The 22,681-nt window shown below is 43.6% G+C and overlaps 1 protein-coding gene across 2 annotated transcripts in view; it reads left to right on the forward strand.

The window, feature by feature from the left end:
- TMEM132D (transmembrane protein 132D) overlaps window positions 1–22,681 on the forward strand; it is a 203,961-nt gene that overhangs the window by 1,694 nt on the left and 179,586 nt on the right. The window lies entirely within an intron of this gene.

The following is a 22,681-nucleotide window of genomic DNA, read 5'->3' on the forward strand; positions in this document are numbered from 1 at the left end:
CTTCGCTTTTTCATGAAGTGAGTTATTTTTACGAACCAGTTTGTATCCAGACCCGAACTTACTGACAGAAGGCAGAATACATAGCTGTGTATTTCTGTGGTGGTTCCCTGTATCAAATTCCATTCTTCTCCTTTTCCCCTCAGAACAGGTAAAGAAAGAAAGGAACAAAATTGTAAATCTTCTCAAATGTTCCCTAAATGCAGTGCCTACATAAATCCTGTTCTAAAGTTGCAATTGGAAATGCATTAGCAGCAGGGATTAGAAGTCAGAATCTTTTCAAGAGATTGCTTCATTCACATTGCACACCAGTGGCTTGTGATTGCCCAGCTAGGTTGTAAATGATGTATTTTATTACAAGCAATAGCATCAGTACTTTGGATAGGCTCGCAGGGCAGTGAAAGTATGAACTTCTTCATTCCCTGGCTTTTGCTGCGTTTCAGTTTGCTGCCCTACCACTGCATTAACATAGTGTTGGACTGAGATTGCAGTTTATTCCAGAACTGGAATAAATGGCATTTCAGTTTTACAGAATACAGCGTTTCTTTTATTGCCAACTCAGCAATTATAGCGTTCATATGTGATTTCATTCTGAAATGTTACTTACATCTCTTTTGAAAGATGTGTTAGGAGAAATTGCTTCGTCAAAGGGTTGTTAAGCCCTGGCACAGCTGCCCAGGGAAGTGGTGGAGTCCCCAAGGCCGGAGGGGATGTAGATGTGGTGTAGATGTGGTGCAGGTGTGGTGTAGATGTGGTGCAGATGTGGTGCAGGTGTGGTGTAGATGTGGTGCAGGTGTGGTGCAGGTGTGGTGCAGGTGTGGTGCAGATGTGGTGCAGGTGTGGGGCAGGTGTGGTGCAGATGTGGTGCAGATGTGGTGCAGATGTGGTGTAGATGTGGGGCAGGTGTGGTGCAGGTGTGGTGCAGATGTGGTGCAGGTGTGGTGCAGATGTGGTGTAGATTTGGTGTAGATGTGCAGGTGTGGTGCAGATGTGGTTCAGATGTGGTGCAGATGCAGGGCAGGTGTGATGCAGGTGTGGTGCAGATGTGGTGCAGATGTGGTGTAGATGTGGGGCAGGTGTGGTGCAGATGTGGTGCAGATGTGGTGCAGATGTGGTGCAGATGTGGTGCAGGTGTGGTGCAGATGTGGTGCAGGTGTGGTGCAGATGTGGTGTAGATGTGCAGATGTGGTGCAGATGTGGTGCAGATGTGGTGCAGATGTGGTGCAGATGTGGTGTAGATGTGTAGATGTGCAGATGTGGTGCAGGTGTGGTGCAGGTGTGGTGCAGATGTGGTGCAGATGTGGTGTAGATTTGGTGTAGATGTGCAGATGTGGTGTAGATGTGGTGCAGATGTGCAGGTGTGGTGTAGATGTGGGGCAGGTGTGGTGCAGATGTGGTGCAGATGTGCAGATGTGGTGCAGATGTGGTGCCGATGTGGTGCCTGGGGATGTGATCAGGGTGAACGGGGCAGTGCTGGGTTAGCAGTGGCATTCGATGGTCTCGGGGTCTTTCCAGCCTAAAGAATGCTGGGATTCCATGCAAGCAGACACAAGAGATGGCAGCAGAATCCCTGGTGGTGGCTGTGCTGTTGATCTTGCACTTGAGGTGTCCAGGAGCTGACTGCTGTGAGCGTGCCAGGGCTCTGCTGTTCACTAACACAGGTATCTGTCTTTAATGCAATTGTGTATTTTCCCTTTGCTAACAGACTCCATCTGCACTGTTACACCTTAATGCAGAGGAAAGCCCAGAGTGTTCCAGACATTCATAGCATGAACTTCACAGTGCAAGAGGTTGATTCCCACCCCCCTCCACGTAGTAAGATGAACGCACAAAAAATAAATCAGGCGTGATTACTACTACAGGGCATGTTTCTTTGATGCTTTTCTGTTGCTAATAGAAAAAGTCTCTCATTTATGACATGAAGACAAAGTTTTCCTAAAGAGATACAAAAGCTTTTAACATGCATCAGCAATCAGCTGTCTATTGTGTGTAGGGCTGCTGCTTATTACTCAGAACCATGGCAACACACCTTGTGCTGCGCATTTTCCAAATCTTCCAGGTAATCATGTTGAAGACTTGAGAATACTATTGTGATTTTGCTTTGCTTTTATCTTGTAAAATGCAGAGCTCCAGGCTGAGAAATGAAATGCTGTTTTCAGTAATGAGCTAAAGATCCTACCAGGCCAGTTTGTCAGGGATGATATACTCCACGTGTCAGTCCATTGGACTGTCAGTCCATCCATAGATGGATGTGTAAGGGCAGGGGTGATTCTGCTCTGGAGCTGCAATTCTGGGGCAGTTCCATCCCACTTCTGTCTTCAGCAGATTTTCCTTGAGTAAGTCCTAGGAGGCCAATGCTTGCCCTCAGATCAGCATTTTGCTGTTTGTTATCAGAGGCGAGAAGAAGTTCTTGGGAAATTTTCAGTCAGAAAATAACCAGGTGCAGCTGATGTTATTGGAAACAGACTCTACAATAGGCACAATAATGTGGGTGTTTTATTCTCTTGTTTAAATGGCAGGTCATCAGCTCCATTGGAGTACCATAAAAACTTCAATACTTTATTTGAGCTCCAGGTTCTATGCATAAGCCCAGGGGTAAGTCTGGAATGAAAACAGCATCTCCCGTAAGATGCCAAACACTTTTGAGATCTATGTTGTGAGACTAAAGATTGAGGAGCCTTTTGCATTATGAATGTCTCCAGATAAAACCAGATTTCATTGATTCCAAATTTCAAGTTTAAGCTGACTGTAAAAAAACAAGTGAATGTTTTAGTGACTTGTTCTGCTTGTGTTCTGCTGAGCATTTTGTGTTCTTCTGTGTCATCCTGGGCAGAAATCTTCCTGCAAGTTGCTCTCTAATGATATCTCAGGCCATAGAGCTGCTGGCTTGATTTTCTCTCAGTTTTATTGAAATGGAGGCTTGGCAAGTGTACTAGGCAGGATTCCCTTGTATCCCCTCAGGGTGTTCCTCATAGCTAGAGATGTGCAGAGCACATGTGCAGTGATGCAAATCTCCTGCTACAGCAAGGTGAGTGTGGGGAAACAAGGAAAGCAAACCCCCAAATGCCTCTAGAAAAGTGGTTAGTAATATATTAGTAATGGAATATAATTCTGTATGTGGGATTAAAATCAAAGATTGTTTTATTTGATTTATGAAATGTATTTTTTCCCACTCCCTCTTGGTGGCAGCTAGACAGGAGTTCAGGGTTGAATTACAGTTCATGTTGGCAGATTGTGATTGTGATGATGAGGGACAATCCTTTTTCTCCAAGGAACCGTGCTGGTGTTGCTTGTGACAGAGCCATCCCTGGCATCTGTTGCTCCAGCTGTGCACTTGATCTGCATGGGAAATGTGGTGCTTGCTGCTTTCACGTGAGCATAAAGGACACGTGTGGCCAGTGGGAGCTTTTCCTGTGAGCTCTGCCAATGGGCAAAAACCGCAGAAGTTTTCTATAAAACCCCCAAAATAAATTAAATCTTTCCAGCTTTAGGTTCAAGCAGTTTCCTTAAACCCAAAGTTTTTGTGCTTTGTCCCAGCTGCATTGAACTTGAAGTTGTTTGAGGCACTATAAAAGGGAAGGGGAACTTCCACTTTTTCATTCTCGCTGTGTTTCTTGCCATAGAGTACTTTTGGGAAAAGCCCCATTCTGATTCCTTTTCTTTCAGTAAAAATAATAAATTCAGACTAAACAAAAAAATCCACAGCTAGACCCATGTTTTATTTGTCAGCTGCAATACTGGCTTAATGTGATTTGGTTTCTAATATTTCCCTGTAATGTTCTCATTTTTTACTTCAGTCTTTTCTTTTATTAGTTCCTTAGGACTGGCAGGCTCTGTGACACCAACCAATGTTTTAGATATTAATAAAAGCAGCTTTATTCAATAAAGATCAGTTTTATTTAATAAAGGAGAGAATCAAAAGATAATCTGATTTTTCATGCTGCATTCACATTAAATCAAGCTCCTGAGGTGGTTGTGGATGCCAAGTCTGGTGGCAGTCTGTCACGGGTCCTAGGATACATAAACATGACTGCAGACTGATTGATTGCAGGGAAGCTGAAGAGGCAGCTGAGATTCATCACAAGTTTGGTTTATAAAGTGGTACATTAAATTACTTGATTTTCACCAGTCTTTGTATTATTGCCTGCTGCATTATTAATGGCAGTTCCAAATGAAGTGGATTTTAAGTAGCTGCGAGACCTGTAGATAACACTAATTATCATGAGCAGTTTAAAGTACATATTTGAGGATGTTAGGCTACTTCACCCCGGGCTTGAAATGTGGGCACAGTTACTGTAGAATGAGATTGGCCTCTTCATGTCCCTGATTTCTTCTTTTATTGAATAGACTTAATTCCGGTGTAAGGAGTTGGTCTGCTGGGGATTGAAATGCTTCATCTTCCAGAGCACAGCCTGTGTGGTATCAGTGCAAACTTCCATAACGTCCTGCAGGAGTGTGGCTCTGTGACAGAGGCAGATACAGCATCTCTTGCTGCTGCAGCCAGGAGAGGGGATCTCAGTGCCTTCAGCAGGCTTCAGTTCAGAGCAGACTGAGTTTTCTGGAGTGGTGTTTTTCAGCCCGTAGCCCACACACCAGTGGTGATTCATAGAACATCTGAGCAGTGTTGTGAAACCAGTGCCAGAAACCTTCTGCGTGCAGGCGAGAAAAAACCGAGGGGAGGAAATGGAAGTAACAAGGCTGCTTTCAGGCTGCATCCCAATTTGTGTCTGCTTGTAAACAAAGACCTTTGTCACAATACCAAAACCAGGGCTCTGTGTGAGATGCTCTGGATCTCTTTCAGAAGGTCCCATGGCCCTTTTCCTTGAAAGGGCTGAGAAAAACCACTGTAGTGGCTGTGTAGTAGGCTGTGGTAGTTGGAAATGTTGCTGTGAGCTGTTTGGTGTTGCCTCGCCGCTTCAGCCACAGGCTCTGCTGCTGCTGTGTTTGTGATCCTCTGCTGCAGAGGTTGTTTTAAATCACCACTGAGCAGAGCAGGAGAACCCTGCCAGTCACTTACGGCATCTGCACTCTGGGGTCAATTTACTGCCTCGGAGCTTCTGCTCTGCACACAGAGGATGCTTGCTTGTGCTCTCACCCTCACTGCTGGGAGTTCTTAATCAAGGTTTCCAGAAAGGTTCCTTGAGGGAGTTTTCTGTGCTGTCTCCCTGGAAGTGGCTCAGCAAAATGCACTTTTGTTTCTCGTATGAGCAGTGGATAAAAGGTTGGTAGTGGTCTCATCAGCGTTACCACATTTCCCCAGATTTACAAAGCAGAAGGCTTCTTTCCTCCTCCTGTAGTCACTTCACCTTCTCACAGGCCCCTCTGGCTCTGTTTTTAAAGTTACCTTGAATTGGTTTAGTTTGTTTAGTTATTTGGGGTTTTATTTGCAAACAAAGACTTTGCCACAAGGATGTTTTGGCTACAGTGTTTCAGAAATTTGCTATGGTAATGGTTTGTAAGCAAAACAGACCGACATCTGAAAATGACCATGTGGATTCTGAACTGTGGGAAGGGGAAAGATATTGAATAATGTAAGTATCACAAAAACAACAAAAGAAATCAGCTGGGTATGTATAAAAAATCTGCAGGGGTGATAATAGCAAGCACCACAAGCAGAGGTGGGGAAATATGTCAACACTCTTTACCCTGGAGGGACACAGCCTGGAGGTGGGCTAAGGAGCAACAGGAGCTCCTCTCCAGATGAACCAGGATGCTCCACATCTTGTCTTTTGATGTGTTTGCTTTCAAGAGAGGCAGACTGTTGAGCAGACAGTCTGCAGATCTCTTGCTGAGGAGCAAGGCAGATGTCCAGGTAACCACACAGATGACTCTGCATGTCCTGCATGCAAAAAAAAAATCCTCCAAGTCACAGAGTGTAGTCTCATCTAACACTGAATGGTCTCAAAACCTTGAATTTTGTGGGCCCTCAACATCACTTGCTTTTTATTTGTATTTTTAAAAGTGTAGTTTTATGTCTTCAGTATACATTATGTAAATTCAGAGTGCAAGAGGAGGAACCCAAAGCTGGCAGAGGTAACTAGCCAGTGGTGTCTCTGAATATTGATCTAATCCACAGTACAGGGAAGGAAACAATCCCAATTAGTCTTCAATCCACTCATTTACCAAAGATTCTGGATTAACACATAATTGTATCCTCCATTTTCTGCTGAGCCATGGTGACTCATTCTGCTTGTCTTCATGGAAATAATGCTGACTTGCATCTGCTTATATTTGAAATATCTGTATCCTTTAGTGTTGCATCTCTGTCCTAATGTAATCAGCCTTGCTTGGTTAATTTTGATTTGCTGGTACACATGGGGTAGTTATCTTTCTTGTCTGTGTGTGTCAGATTCCTACATTTAACTTTCTGCTTTGCTGCTGGCAGAGGGGTACACTGCCAGCTTTCCCTGCTCTGAAGAAGGGCTTGATGTTGTTTCTGTAGATTTGTGTTTTGAGCTGCTGTTGGAAGAACTATGGAGCTCTGCAAAACTTCCCAGTGTGATAAATCTGTAAATACACCATGTACCTGCAGTTACACTCCTGTCATCCTTACCTTGTTCTCAGAAATAAAAATAGCTTTTAGTTTGCTCAGGGTCACAAGTCTGCAGCTTTGAAGATGAAGAAGGATCTCTTTATGTGGTCCACAATCCAGGACTTGGGGCAGAGCTGGGCAGCTGATTGTGCCCAGCAGAGCAAAGAGGTGCACACACACTGCAAATTCATTGCCACACGTGCTGCAGAGTACAAGGAATACTTTTACACTCATTTTCCCTGTGTTTGTTCTGTTTAGGATCTGTTTAACCCAGAGTTAGGGGCTTTGTTAGGTGCTGTGCCCACCTGCAGAATTAACCCCTCTGAAAACACTGAACACACTTGTCCTTCCTTCTGTGGAAGAGTGGGAAAGGAGCATCTGCAAAAGGAGCCTTGCAATGATCTGCTGTGTTAGTGCAGTCTGGTGTATGACTTACACATTTTGTCATGTTCCAGGACTGTCATGGCAAGGCCATTTCCAGATGTCACTGAAGAGTTTCTTTGTACCCACTCCCAGAATTCTACTGAAATTCCAACTGCCCAGCAACCCTGTGAGTCAGGGTGTGAAAGATGGGGGTCCAAAATGTACTGGACACTTCTCAAAATCTTATTTTAGTCTTTGAGTTGTGCTGTCCCTGCTAATGCCAAAGGCTGGTTCCCCCTTCAGTGAATGAAAGCAGTGTGCTGTTGTTAGAGCTCGAGCTGGTGCTCTGCACAGATGTGCCCTTGCTCACGTGGTGCAGTGCTCACTGCTCCCCCGTTCCTGCTCCCTTCTTCCATCTCCTTTTCCAGATTTCTGGGTTCCTGGCTTTGCAGAGCTCTGCTCTCTGCTCGGTGCCTGCCCGTGTCCCCTGCAGCACTGTCTGACAGGAGATGATTTCTTGCATGCTGAACACTTGTGCACAGTGGGATTCTGTTCTCTGCTCCTGACTCTTTGACACCATCTGCCCAGCAAAGTGGTTTTAATGGGTTTCCACTGAGCCAGGCTGTACCACAGCCCTGGCAGCACGCTCGGATTTTAAAAAATAAACACAATCTCTTCAGACAAGCCACACATGAACATTGGCATCTCCAGCAAAATTGAGGATTTCATACTGTTTGATATTTTGTGGAGCAGAAATATCTCTGTTTGATAGGCTCTAAAGTGGGAAAATGACTGATAGCTTGGAATGGCCTTCTAATAGTACTGGTTTATTTTTTTAAATGACCTTACAAAGCATTATTTTCCATCCCATTTTTTAAGTCAGGTGTTATTATCCTTTTGCAAAAATGCAATCGTTTTACCTTGTTAAGAGTTCTTTTCTTTATGAGAGCAGGGGAATGTAGAGGTTCATGATGGTGATTGAGGAGTGAGGGTACCCATTGGCTTTCTGTAACCTTTGACAAATCACTCCTGTTCCCTGCTTTCCCTTTTTTCAAACTGTTTTGTCTGCTCAGAATACAAGATATTCAGAGCAGGATCTGGTTTACTTGCAGCTATGCAGCATCTGCTGTACATTTTACCACGTGAAAATAATTCATTTCTAGCATCTGTGTTAAACATTGCAATGTGACATTCTGATTGCTGGACACCATGAACTGCTCAGAGGCCTGTAAGAACAGAAAAAAAGAGTGGGGTAAGAAAGAAAATAAAGATATCATGAAAGCATCTGTGTGATTAAAATATTCAAAGAGATTGAGTAGATGTTCCCAAAGGGAACATAAAAAGCTTTTTTTTTTTTTTTTTGTAGAAGATGTCATAAAGATGTTTTTGTATTTATTTCTGTTGTAATCCTTGTTAATAAGCTATTAAAGAAAATATTTTCAATGTCTGTACTAACAGTGCAACAAACCACTTATGAAAAAATAGGTTTTTTGACAGATGGTACAGATCTTAGAAATATTTCATCCCTTCTTTGCCCCTTCAAGTCTTTGAGGTTTATTTTAAGCTCCTTAGTTTGGTAAGTTGTGCACATAGTGGGCAGGGGTGGTAATGAGATGGTGAAAGAAACTGTTGGCTGGTCCCTGCGTTATTGGTGGCACATGGAAATTGGAAGAGTCAAAATGAATGGATTCTTCTGCCCTTCTGAGCTAACTTGTGTGAACAGTCAGAGAATCAGACACAATCCTCTTTGTCTGCCTTTAGGTTCTTTTATTCTAAATCACGTGCAGTCTGACCTGGATCCAGTGTCAGGTTAGCAAAGATATAAAGAAATTCTCACTGTGAATTCCCTTGACAAAGAAGGTGGCATTTCCCAAACGCTGTCCACCAGGCTGATGTTGTGAGTGGTATCTCAGTGCTCCTTTATTGTTGTTAATTATTCATTTGTGTCAAGCTAACTAAGGTAAATACTTGAGATCTGTGATTTTCCACAGGTATTTGCTGCTGCTGTTACCTTTTTCCCCATTTGTCCTGTCATAACTTTGGCTATTGCTGAAGATGTTCCCTGCTGTTTCAGCTGCAGCACTTTACAATACAAATATCAGCATCATCTGGGTCCTTGCTGGCCTTTTTATTTAGCCTCTTTATCTGAGCAGCAGTAGATCAGAGTAATGGTCCAATAATCACTGCTGAAGCATGTATTTGTTTGTTTTCATTCTGTTTCTGTGCAGTCATGTGCTCCTTTCATCCTTCCATCTATTCCTATCAGAACTATGAGTTTGGTTTGGATCAGACCCTGAAGAAAGAGAAATGATTTTAAGAGGAGAATACTAAATATAGCAGCCCTTTGTTCCTGTATTTATGGTTTGGTGCTTAGAATGTCTGCCTGTGCATTACAGGTTATCATCAAATAGTCCAATTGCATCAATAATAATAAAATGATGGTTCATGAAGAGATTCTCTTCAACTGTTCTCCTTTCAGCAGCTGCAGAGAGGAACGATGGCTCTGGCAGCCTGTGTGCCCTGCTGCCAGCTCTGGGCTGTGGCAGCCCAAGTGAGGAGCCCTGAATCCACGTTAGGTGCAGAGGGGAGCATTCCCTTGAAGGATTTTAGCTGTTGCAGTAGGTCAGATGATAATTTCTCAGGTCATTAACTCTCCCAACCCTTAGGTATTTATGGCCTACAACTTGTCTGGAAAATTGTTGGGAGACAGTGCAGATCAAGGGATGAAGAAAAGTGTCCCCAAATGCTAGAGGAGTGCTGCAGGATGTTATTTGGTGTAAGAGGGCTTTTCCAGTGTCTCAGTTCATCCTGAGAAGTGCTAAAGGCATCCTTTTGTTCATAACAAGTACATTCTCATTTGTTTTCTGCCTGAGAGGAGCAGCCCTCTAATCCTCACATGTGTGGTGACTGCACCGTTCCCTCGGCCCCTTCTGGGCCTCTCTTTGACTTGCTGCAGGTGTTTGCTGCCACTTTCATCAATTTGTCACAAGAACCACACATTCTCCCACTTGTTCCATCTTCTTCCTACAAACAGGCACTATCAAAATCTCCTCTGGAGCCTGTGCCATTGTTGTGGCAGTTTCAGTTATCTTTTGTCCTTCTTTGACATCCGTCTCAGGAAGAGCTGATCCTTGTATTCCTTCTGAATCTGACCGGGCCTCAGCAAATGGTATTTCCAGTACCTCCTCATTTTCTTCTCCAATTTCTGAATAAATGTTTCTTTCAGACACTCAGCAAGCGAAGCCCTCCATAATTCCTGCACTTTCTCTTGCCCCTCTATTTATAGGTCAGTGTTCTCCTTCCAGTACCGAGTGTTGTTTGCAGCAGTGGGTGAACAGAAGGAATCCCGGAGGAAAACAGACCACGTGTAATCTTAGATTTAGAGATGACATTGAACTTTAGTACTGACCTATACGAGTTACCAGAAAATAATTGAAACTCTAGGCTGGGAGCCCAGAAAATGAAGATTGAGGGCAGGTAAGAAGAAATTTATGGACGTTGGAAGACAAGAAGAAATAAAGATCGAACCCTGTGTTGTGCAGAGTAAGAATTGAGAGTGAAGATGGGATTATGAAAGTTGCATGCTAAGGAAAATCAGAATCAGTGCAGGGTGTGCACAGCCCCTCACCAGAGCCATCCTGGGGGTCTGATGGCTTCAGTTACACAAACACTTGATCTTATCCTATGAAACTTGTATTCCACCAAACTGCAGTCACCCTCACATTAATTAAAGCAATTTAAATTAAGAAGACACAGTCCATTCTCTACACTTCAGTTTCAGACTAAGACAAATACTAAACTACCATAAATTTTAATGGAATAAACAAATCTTAATTTTCCTTATGCTGAATACAAGTTGCAGCAGCCAAGATCGAGTTTTGCTTATTTTCTCAATAATCTCATGTGAATTGGTTTGTACTCTATTTCTCCTGCCTGAAAGGAAAATCAGAATGACTGATGTTCATTTATTCCTTTGCATTCAGTGGTTGAAAATAACTCCTTTTGTTTTTGCAGTAGAATATTCTCACCAGCATGCAAGCTTCATCATTCTCACCTCTTTTTTCCAGCAATAGTAAGAAGTGTCTCTGCACATTCCAGCCTTTGCACAGTGGAAGCTCTCACACTTTCCAAATACTCTCAGTGTCTTCCCTTGACCTGCTGGCCAAGGATAATAGCAGGAGGGTTTTTGTTTCATTCTCAGCTCGTGGAACTTTCCTCCTGCCATGCACGAGTAGGCATCAGCTGGGAGCAGAGGAACTGCTGTGTGCTCCTGGAGATGGCACACAGTGATGAAACCACACAGCATTGCTGGGAAAACTCTGCTAAGTGCTGGGCAAACACTGCTGGAAACAATAAACCTTCAGGAGTCAAGGTCTGGCTTCACAGGAACAATGTTCAGAAGTTTTGTAACTTGGCTGCAGAAAATGGTTCTGGCAGACCTTTCCTGGAAATCAAAACCCCACTTTGCAGGGATAGTGCAGGTGCAGTGGTTGGCCAGTGCTGCTTTCCTGTATTTTGTGTGTTGGATTTTGTTCACTTAACTCTAGAGTGTAAGCTGTAAACAGAAAAAAAAATGATAATAATTCTTTACTGGGCTGAATCTGATCTGAGAAGGAGCGTGGATGGTGGAGCTGCTCTGTAGCCTCAGCTGCTGCAGTCTCTTTCCTGTGTGGCACTGCCATTTCTGCAGTTGAGTGATGAGCCATGCAGAGAGCTCGCAGGGAGAGCTGAAAACTAATATTTTTTCCTCATTTCTGGAGGTTGGGGTTTTCCTTTGCAGGCACCAGCTCCAGTAATACTGCAGTTGCCTGCTGAGGTGGTTGAGCTCCTTGATCTGATGGAAAACTAACGGACCAAAAAGAAAAGCTTTCCAACAGAGATGTGACTGTGAATAATCTCACCCTGAGGCCACACACTCACCAGACCTCAGATGAGAAAGGGCTGAGTGCCTTCGGAGGCTGCAATTAATGCTTTCTTTTTGTAGCATCAAACTGTACATCCAGTAATCTGTTCCCAGGCCTCTTCATTCTCATTCCCTTGCAGAAAACATCATGGTTATAGAACCGGGTGGTGTTTAAGCACAGAAACCAGGCAAAATGGAAAAAAGCTTGACAGTGATCACTTGGTGTATTTATATTTGCCATTTTCAGCTGACAGGCCTCAGCAAACTAACATCCCATTGCAGCTACGAAACAGACACGTTTTAAACAAGAGAATGGTAAGAATTTTAATAAAAAGATAAAGCCATGAAAGTTAGGTAATTCTGTATAACAAATGTTATCAGTCCCATCTTCCTCATTAATTGCTTTTCATGGTATTGTTGAGGTTTTTGATGGGGAGGGGAAGCCTGCCCCTGTCGCTGGTACTGTGGTGATCACTACACTTCATAGTTCTGGATGCAGCTGCAGCATTCCAAAGCCAAGTGGAATAACCCTACTGCTTGCTGTAGTAGCACTGCATACCTGCTGTATGCTGAGCATTTTGGTGGGTGAGGTGAAAGATTTTGGAAATGATCTTTGTCTTCTTAATCCAGCCAAACTAATTCAGAGGAGCTGAATTCTGTAGCAGTGATGACAGAGGCTGCAGGGTGGAAGTGAAGATGGGAGACACAGGAGTTTCCTTCAGGTTTGTGTCCTTGGAGACACAGGAGTTTCCTTCAGGTTTGTGTCCTTGGAGACACAGGAGTTTCTGTCAGGTTTGTGTCCTTGGAGACACAGGAGTTTCTGTCAGGTTTGTGTCCTTGGAGACACAGGAGTTTCTGTCAGGTTTGTGTCCTTGGAGACACAGGAGTTTCTGTCAGGTTTGTGTCCTTGGAGACACAGGAGTTTCTGTCAGGTTTGTGCCCTTGGAGACACAGGAGTTTCTGTCAGGTTTGTGTCCTTGCCCCAGTCACAGAGCTGTGGTCACCTTCTGCCATCACCTGTGGCTGATGTTGCAACCATTTCCAAAAAGCTGAGCCTCCCTCTTTCATGGGGTTTGTGATTCCACGATCGTGGATTCCATTGCAAGCCTCTGTAAGATTCCATGGCCATGGATCTGGGTCAGACTGGTGTTCTCTGCTTGGCTCTCAGTGCTGTGCCCAGCACTACAGGCTGCCTGCACCCAGACACTTCCCAGATCTTCATCACTGCCTTGTTTCCTCCTCCTGAGCTGGTGCTGTGACTGCTCTGGTTAACTCTCAACTCATCATATCCTGTATGAGCTTCCTGCTCCTCTCCACCACCTGAACCTCTCATCAGCAGAATATTCCAGGTGGGAATGCAGATCTGCCCCAGGCTCCGCTGCTGTTCAGCACGGGTGCTGTAAGATGCAGGGACTCACACAAATGCTCACTCATCTGCATCACAGTTACCTTTTTTGTCCATCTGGATTCTCAAGGCATTCAGCCTTCAGGTCAAACTGGGAGCTCACAGGAGGGTTTTATTCCATTACAGCAGAATGGTGAGACCAGCATGAGGGCAAGTGGCTGTTTGAGTCATGGCCCAACTCCTAATTACACCTGTGTGCTTCCTAATGGAATTCAAATAAATGATGTTGTTGTGTGAAAGCAGTGATATTGTATTTATTTCTAAATTCATTCCAAGATGTCAGCGTGTAGCCCTGGGGATGTGAAAGAAAGGCAGAGCTTGTCAGCCTCCCTGGCTGCTCTGAATTACCCTGAACCTATTGGAAATGAAAGGTTCAGAGAGCACAGATGGAATAGATTGAGGCTTTGAGTGAATTGAAAGGGCAAGTTTGCTGGCTAATCGTGATCTCTGTGGAGAGAAGGATAGCTAATAGATTGAAATTGTCAGACATTGTGAAGTTCTCCAAAAAACTGCTCAAGGCATTTCACTTTCCAGTTCTGGCTTATGTAGCTGCCTTCTCTTTAATTAAAAGAGCTTTTGTTTCCACATAATTAAAATAAAACATGGAAGCATGTCATCCTTCGTGAACAGGTGATGTAGGAATGTCCTTATCTTGGTTGGTTATTTTCCTGCTTTTAAGAGAACATTGCATTAATACATCTGTTTAGCAACACACTTCTTCCCTCTGTAGATGAGGGCTAGATTTTTAGAAGCATCTGGTTTGAAATTTAAGAACCAAAAGGCTCCCAGCTGAGTGGATAGAATCCTGTCTGGAGTTCAGGGATGCTGATGTGGTGTTAAGAACCATTATTATTACAACAGAAATGGGTTAAATTGATGAATTCAGAATTTCTGTTCCCCTGTATATATTCAATTTCCCTGTGTTATCTTCTGATGTCTGAACTTCTTTGTCTTGAAATTCAAAGTCAGTCACAAGTATCTGAAAGTTCATCATTCACTCCAAACCCATGTCCACGATGCAGAATTTAAGATTCCTTTAAAACTATTTTGAAATAGTTTTACAGAGATCAGGTTCTTTTACATTTTTGTATGTTAGAGCCAAGCCTGAATTTTGTTAAAAGAGCAAAGAAACCCCATAAAATCCTAAGAAATGGTGGCTGTCCTGAGTGCAGCTGGAGTTTTGTGTCAGAAGGCTAAAATTGCACTGGAGCATCAGGAATTTCAGGGCTTTGTGGAGAAGCAGCCAAAGCAGCCTGGCTTTCCCTGAGGCAAATGAACATCAGCAGTCCTGATGTCCTTTCCACAGAGATTCACATTGATTGGATTGTTGGGAAGAGTTTTATTGATCACAGCATTGAGCTGCATTCTCCCTTCCCCAGGACTGCACAAAGGAGTTGCTGTCTTGCAAGACAGTTTTTATCATTCCCAAATAATGCTTTCATGCTTCCTGTATGCACAGAACAAGCCATACCTGCCTTCCAAAATTAAATTCCTCTTACATTGTTTCAGAGCTGGATAATACCACAATATTCAGTCTCCACAGCTGTTGGCCCCAGAAGATGATAGGCAGGGCATTCTGTTAAATCAGACATATTCCAAGCAGAACAAACTTCATTTTTAGAAAACAATCCCTTTTCACATATTAAGAAGTTTTCACGCAGCTGGTTTTTCACATGTTCTCACAAGCTTCAGGCAGGTGAGCTGCTACAGAGACATTGGCTACTGAGACTTGAGTTAAAGCATTGCAGTAATTCAATATTTATTTCCCTGGAGACTTCCCTTGGAATATCTGGTGGGCATTTTGTTCAGAGGCAATTCTCCTTGGGAGGCTGCCTGTGTGAGGAGCTCCACAGTTTCCATGACAAAGACCTCTTTTATTTACTCATCTGGGAGGAGAAGGCAGGAGCAGCCAGAGAGTAGAGAAGAATAATCCTGAGAGAGGTGAACTTGGCCATTGCTTTTGCAATAACCAGGAGCCCCTGGCAGGGTGTGCCTGGAGCTGGCTCTGCCTTCGCTGCTTCCTGCCTCAGTTTCCTGCCCTGGACACACACAGGGACCTGTCCAGAGTTCAGCTCTTAAAGCCACTAACCAAATCCACTGCTTTTACAGCCTGCAAGGCCCTCTAGCCTCTCCATTTGTACTGTCAAACGTGCATTTAGACCTTTATTCATCATTTCACCTTTGTAGTGAGTCTAGTATTGCACATTTAAAAGGGAGAATTCTCCTTATTTTGATCACCTTTAAAAGGGCAAAGCTTGTTCCTATCGATTGTCACCTTGGTAATTAAAAGTTGTTGCTTTCCAATTTGCATTTTCTGGTTTTCTGTTAAGCAGGTTCTGTTTTACCTTGATAAGGGTCCCTCTCTGTTTAGGTTAAGGACATCTTTAGTGCCCACTATTGGGACCTTTTTAACACACCAGGATCTGCTCCTGTCCGAGCCCTTGTGTGACACAGAAAAAAGGATTTGATAACTCAGTGCAGCCCAGTGCCTCTTCTGGCCAGAGGCAGCTGTGCTGGAAACAGCTGGAACGTTGGGAGCTTTCCAATCACAGAGAAAAGTCAGATCTCAGCCCCTGGCTCTGGGGTTATGCAGCCACAGTCAAAGGCATAACTTGGCCCTCAGTTTGAGGGAACAGCAAATGTCTGGTTTTGTGTGGTTCCTGGGATCCTTTGGAATGGTATCACAGCCTCAGCATCCTCCTGGTGCTCATCTGCTGAAAATGTCTCTGGCAGTAACAGATGAGAGAGGTCTTGGCATAAAGGAGAATATTTAAAGGATCAGAAATTAAGTGCTTTAATAAAGCGTAGGTGAGACACTGGGATACTATTAGATTTTTGTTATTATTAATTCAAGGTGGGGGGAATACTGTAAAATTACCACAACCTCAGCTGAGGTTTATGGCTTTTTCAGAAAATGGTGCCTCAGAGGAGTAGTAGGACTCAGGCTTGATTAAACTGGGATTTCAGAAATTCTCTGCACTGAACAAAATAAAAAGGCATTCCATCTAATTAGATAGAATTGTGGAGGGAGAGGAGGAAGAGAGGTATTTCTGACCTATTGGCTTTTTATATAACCTTTAATCCATGGGATGTGTTTGTAGCTATTTTGGTAGATTTGCTTTTCTTCTCAAGGGAATTTGGCCTCGATTTGTAACCTTTTGATAACTTTGCTTAAAAATTCTGAGAAGAAAACCTTCTCACGGTCCTGCTAATATAAGCAGACTTTCAGGAGGCCTGGTCTGTATTTTTTCCTGATGAAGATTCATATTTTGGCCAGATCCTCTGCCTCTGTTCTGTTTCTGTTGGGTTAAATGGCTTTCCTGCATTTCCTGGATTTCTGGACTATGCATCTAGTTTAAGGACTGTTAATCCTTATATACTTTTGAGGAGCTAATTGGTGCTCATTTGCAGTTGCTTATTAAGGCATGAGTATAAAAAGATGTAGAGATATGTTTAGAGATCGCTAACATAATGCTTTTTAAAATACATTACAGGCACACTTTTAGAAGTGCCAGATAATATTTTTGGAAAATCTCTACTACATTGTGAATGTCCTCAAGAAACAGAGGAAGATTGTAATTATGTGCTTTGAAATGGAATTAATCCTTGACCCTTTGGAGAAGCAAAATGCTATTTGTGCTTAAAGACTGACACAGATTAATTTTGATCATTTACCAGTCATTTCAGTCTTTCCATCTGCTCATTTACTTCAAGTTATCAGGCTTCAAAATTCCCCCTGAACTCTGTGATAAACAGACCTACCAGGGAAATACTGTTCCCAGGGGGAGAGTTCAGGAGTGACCCAGTGACATTGCAGAACACTTTCCAGTGCCAGTGTTCTTTGCCATTTCAGTGTAAATCTATGTTCATGTAATCCCTGAAAGGCTGAGAAGCCAAAGATGTGCCTTTACTATCAGATTGCAATTTGTATGGACAGCTTGGCAATCAGTGAAAATACCAACTAATTAATAAATGAAATACTGCACATTTGAGGTAAAACCTGCAGGAAAAGCGTTCTATAAAACATTGCCTAGGCAAGGAATTCCTGGTGCCGTGGTGTGTCACAGGGTTAAACAAGTGTGAGTTGTGGGTCCTTTTCACAGCATTTTATTTCTAATATCCTTAAATTAGGACAGTTTCAGATCTGCAGCCTACAACAAAGCCAAAGTTCAAGACTGGAGTTGGATTTATGATGGTTGCAGCTTGTGTTAAAGCTCATTTGCTGCTCTCATGTTTGCTGCTGTTCCATGAATGCTCCCTCTGCTCGCTGCTCGTGCTGAGCAGTTCAAGAACACATCACAGCTCTTTGTACTTCACTGCTTTGGTGTCTGGGAGAACTTGGAAGGAAGAAGTGAGTGCCCAGCTCATGCAGTGACTCGTGCTCCAGATGATGTTCAGTCACTCTGGATTTACATCGCAGCCCTGGGGGCAGAATTTGCCTCTCTCAGAGGAATTCCATCATTCTTGCTCCTGAGGAGCCTGACCAAACCCCATTCAGTGTGGATTGGTTTATTTCCAAAAGTGTGAAGGCTTATTTGAAAGTAAAAAGTCATGGTCGGGACTGCTTCCTGTTTTATTTGTGATCGGTTTGTGTGTACTAAGGATGGATAGGAATTAAAACAATGAAATAATTGTCAAACTGTTCAAAAGCTTTGTGATTAATATGGAAACATGATTTGATGTTTTCCAGTATACAAAGCTGCCAGTTCTATTTGTTTCTTTTAAAATACTTGGTTCTTTTATGTCTAAATATTTAGTTCCATCTATGTAACCAATTACAGAAACCACAGCAGAACATTTAAAAATAAATATATTGTATTAGTAAAAGAAGCATCTGTATCCCTGCATTAATAACAGCCCACGTAGTACCTTCAAAATCCAATCCCTGCAGTGGCTTCCACTGAGGATTTGGCCATAGCAATTTGTGAAATGGAGAAAACACCTGCTGCTGAGTAGTGGTGAATGACTGGATTTTATTGGTTCATAACAGAACTTGGAGGTTAATATCTTTGTTTTGTGGAACAGATGTTTAATTCTGAGCCTGGCCAATTGGCTCTTCGCTGTCTGAAGAGGGAAAAACACGGGATGTGTTGGATTACTGCAGACTCTGTAATTGAGTGTGACAGATGTATTAAATTAGCCTTTCCCAGAGCTTTTGGTGTTTGCCTCTCTGAACTGTAAATCTCACTCGTCTTTCTCCCTGCAGGTGGCATGGGAACATTCAGGGCATGTTTCATCTTTCTCTGACAGGACAAAATCTTCCAGGTTTGCTGTAAAGCCCCAGCCCCTTCCATGTGGGTAAAAGACAAATTCCCTGGGATTTGTGCCTCAGACTGTAACGTGAGGATGAAGGGGAAGAGCCCTCAAAGGAAATCCCGAATGTGCTTTTGGTTTTCCCAAATGCAGACACAGAACCGTGTCCAGTGCCACGTCCCAGGCTGTGCCCAGGGCTGTTCAGTGAACCAGACTCTTGGAAAGGCTCATTAACCATACCCAGCCTTCATCCCAGCCCCTCCTCATCCTCTGCTGCCTAGAGCATCACCAACCTGTCATGCAAATGGCTCTGGCTGTAGGTAGCACTTGCAGGGCTTCATTTTAATCTCATTTTCAAGAACCCTGGCTAAATTCAGCTGCTTGTTACCTTGATGTAACAGTGGAGCAGTTTCTGGGGGCTTACTCTGGATTTACTTTGCTTTACAGGAAACAGAATTTATCTCTTTAGATTTCAGCAGGAGGAGAAACTTTCTAATTAGAGTCCTTTCTGCTTTCCCAGCACATATATTTGATACCTGTGCTTCCCCTGATCTTATTCCCTAATATAGCAAGCTATATATATATAGATATATATATATATATAAAGATATATATATCTTTAAAAATCAACATCTCTTTGGTTTTAAAAATAACCTTAAGAAAACTTTGCATTTGAGCTCCTTGCTTCATGATTTACCTTTTTGGTGTATCAAAAAAGAGAAAGAATTTGAAATTTCTATTTGTGGGAAAATAGCTTTGTTGAGATAATGTATCTATGACTCATTAAAAAAAGCAAATATTAGAAAACTTGATTTTCAGGATATATATATATGAAGTAAATAACTGTAGCAGGTAACAAGCAGTTTAACTTGTACATGTATCTTGTAACAGGAATATTCATTTTGTACTGTTCACTCAGTAATTCACCCTGCAAGCTGGCACAGTGTTCAAAGCAGAATTTTCTTTTGTGTGATCTTCTTACTCTTTAGAAAAGTTGAGATCAATTTGGATGCCTTTATTAATGGTTCCTTTAATTAGTTAGCTAATGGCTCTATTTACAAGACTGGCTGTTTAAGTCTTATTACCTGCTGATTAGAGTATAATACTTATTGATCTCTTCACATTGTACTGGGAAATGTACTGAGATCCCCTCGGAGCAGGGGACAGCAGTCACTGGGAATTTTGGGAGGTGTTTGTGTGTTGGTGATTGAGATTCCCTCTGAGCAGGGGACAGCAGTCACTGGGAATTTTGGGAGGTGTTTGTGTGTTGGTGATTGAGATTCCTCACTGAACAGGGGACAGCAGTCACTGGGAATTTTGGGAGGTGTTTGTGTGTTTGCTGATTGAGGTTCCTCGCTGACCAGGGTGTTAAGTCCAATCTTAAGGCAGGAATCAGACAGCACACCAATATGATGTGGAACTGAGACCTTTATTTTTTGCTCTTGCATTACTTATATAGTTTAAGCCAAGCATCTAAAAATAGAATACAAACTTATAGCTCTATTTTATAACACTGTTTTCGTTCTTCTCTAAACACGTTACTGTCCTTATCTTAAAGCAAATTACTAGATGCTTGCAGACCTTTGTTTGATCCTTGTTCTTGCTCAACAAGCAACAATGTTTATCACTTTGTTTTCTTTGGCAGTTCACTGTTAGGGTCAGCATGCTCTGTAAAGAGACTGCAAGCCAAGCACACCTGCAAAGCCCTAACACCAGGGGACAGCAGTCACTGGGAATTTTGGGAGGTGTTTGTGTGTTGGTGATTGAGATTCCCTCTGAGCAGGGGACAGCAGTCACTGTGAATTTTGGGAGGTGTTTGTGTTTGCTGATTGAGATTCCCTCTGAGCAGGGGACAGCAGTCACTGGGAATTTTGGGAGGTGTTTGTGTGTTACTGGTTGAGATTCCCCTCTGAGCAGGGGACAGCAGTCACTGGGAATTTTGGGAGGTGTTTGTGTGTTTGCTGATTGAGATTCCTCACTGAGCAGGGGACAGCAGTCACTGGGAATTTTGGGAGGTGTTTGTGTGTTGGTGATTGAGATTCCCCTCGGAGCAGGGGACAGCAGTCACTGGGAATTTTGGGAGGTGTTTGTTGCTGTTGCTGATTGAGATTCCTCACTGAGCAGGGGACAGCAGTCACTGGGAATTTTGGGAGGTGTTTGTGTGTTTGCTGATTGAGGTTCCTCGCTGACCAGGGTGTTAAGTCCAATCTTAAGGCAGGAATCAGACAGCACACCAATATGATGTGGAACTGAGACCTTTATTTTTTGCTCTTGCATTACTTATATAGTTTAAGCCAAGCATCTAAAAATAGAATACAAACTTATAGCTCTATTTTATAACACTGTTTTCGTTCTTCTCTAAACACGTTACTATCCTTATCTTAAAGCAAATTACTAGATGCTTGCAGACCTTTGTTTGATCCTTGTTCTTGCTCAACAAGCAACAATGTTTATCACTTTGTTTTCTTTGGCAGTTCACTGTTAGGGTCAGCACGCTCTGTAAAGAGACTGCAAGCCAAGCACACCTGCAAAAGCCCTAACACCAGGGGACAGCAGTCACTGGGAATTTTGGGAGGTGTTTGTGTGTTGGTGATTGAGATTCCCTCTGAGCAGGGGACAGCAGTCACTGGGAATTCTGGAAGGTGTTTGTGTGTTGCTGATTGAGATTCCTCACTGAGCAGGGGACAGCAGTCACTGGGAATTTTGGGAGGTGTTTGTGTGTTGCTGATTGAGATCCCCTCTGAACAGGGGACAGCAGTCACTGGGAATTCTGGAAGGTGTTTGTGTTACTGGTTGAGATCCCCTCTGAGCAGGGGACAGCAGTCACTGGGAATTTTGGGAGGTGTTTGTTGCTGTTGGTGATTGAGATCCCCTCTGAACAGGGGACAGCAGTCACTGGGAATTTTGGGAAGTGTTTGTGTGTTGGTGATTGAGATCCCCTCTGAACAGGGGACAGCAGTCACTGGGAATTTTGGGAGGTGTTTGTGTTTGCTGATTGAGATTCCCTCTGAGCAGGGGACAGCAGTCACTGGGAATTTTGGAAGGTGTTTGTGTGTTTGCTGATTGAGGTTCCTCGCTGAACAGGGGACAGCAGTCACTGGGAATTTTGGGAGGTGTTTGTGTGTTGCTGATTGAGATTCCCCTCTGAACAGGGGACAGCAGTCACTGGGAATTTTGGAAGGTGTTTGTTGCTGTTGCTGATTGAGATCCCCTCTGAACAGGGGACAGCAGTCACTGGGAATTTTGGGAGGTGTTTGTGTGTTGCTGATTGAGATCCCCTCTGAGCAGGGGACAGCAGCCACTGGGAATTTTGGGAGGTGTTTGTGTGTTGCTGATTGAGATTCCTCACTGAACAGGGGACAGCAGTCACTGGGAATTTTGGGAGGTGTTTGTGTGTTGCTGATTGAGATTCCTCACTGAACAGGGGACAGCAGTCACTGGGAATTTTGGAAGGTGTTTGTGTTTGCTGATTGAGATCCCCTCTGAGCAGAGGACAGCAGTCACTGGGAATTCTGGAAGGTGTTTGTGTGTTGGTGATTGAGATTCCCTCTGAGCAGGGGACAGCAGTCACTGGGAATTCTGGAAGGTGTTTGTGTGTTGGTGATTGAGATTCCCTCTGAGCAGGGGACAGCAGTCACTGGGAATTTTGGGAGGTGTTTGTGTGTTGCTGTTGGTGCTCTGGGGGTCCCAGCTGGAGCTGGAGGCAGAATGAGGCAGAGCGAGGTTTGGGGTGCTGGGAACCCTCCCTGGCTGTGCTGCAGGACTGAGCTCCACAGCACTGCTGGGACAGCACCCACAGCAGGGACTGTGGGGATGGGAATTCCTGGAGCTGGGGAAGGGATGGAGACACTCATGGAGAGCCTGGCAGCAAGGACTGCTGAGCTGGACACTCAGGCCATTCTGAAATGGGATTTACTCTGCCACACTGAGTTTGCTCTGCTCTGTGGGGCTCACAGACCCAGCAGAGCTCCGTGGGAGCTGGGATAATTTCCAGAGAGCTTCAGTGTGTGTGTGAGCTGCTCTGGTGGTGCAGTTTGTATTCCAATGCCAGCCTCACACAGGGAAATGGTGACTTCCACAAGACCTTCCACTGGCTTCTTACATTTTGAATGACCTAGGACATAATTTTAGAATAAAGTCCTTTGTTTTTTCATATAGGCTGGAGCCAGCAGGTGAAAATTACTCCTGGAAACTATTTTGAACTCAGTTCCACCAGAAGAAAAGTTTC

The sequence above is a fragment of the Poecile atricapillus genome, chromosome 16, assembly GCF_030490865.1.
Source record: "Poecile atricapillus isolate bPoeAtr1 chromosome 16, bPoeAtr1.hap1, whole genome shotgun sequence".
Taxonomy (NCBI): domain Eukaryota; kingdom Metazoa; phylum Chordata; class Aves; order Passeriformes; family Paridae; genus Poecile; species Poecile atricapillus.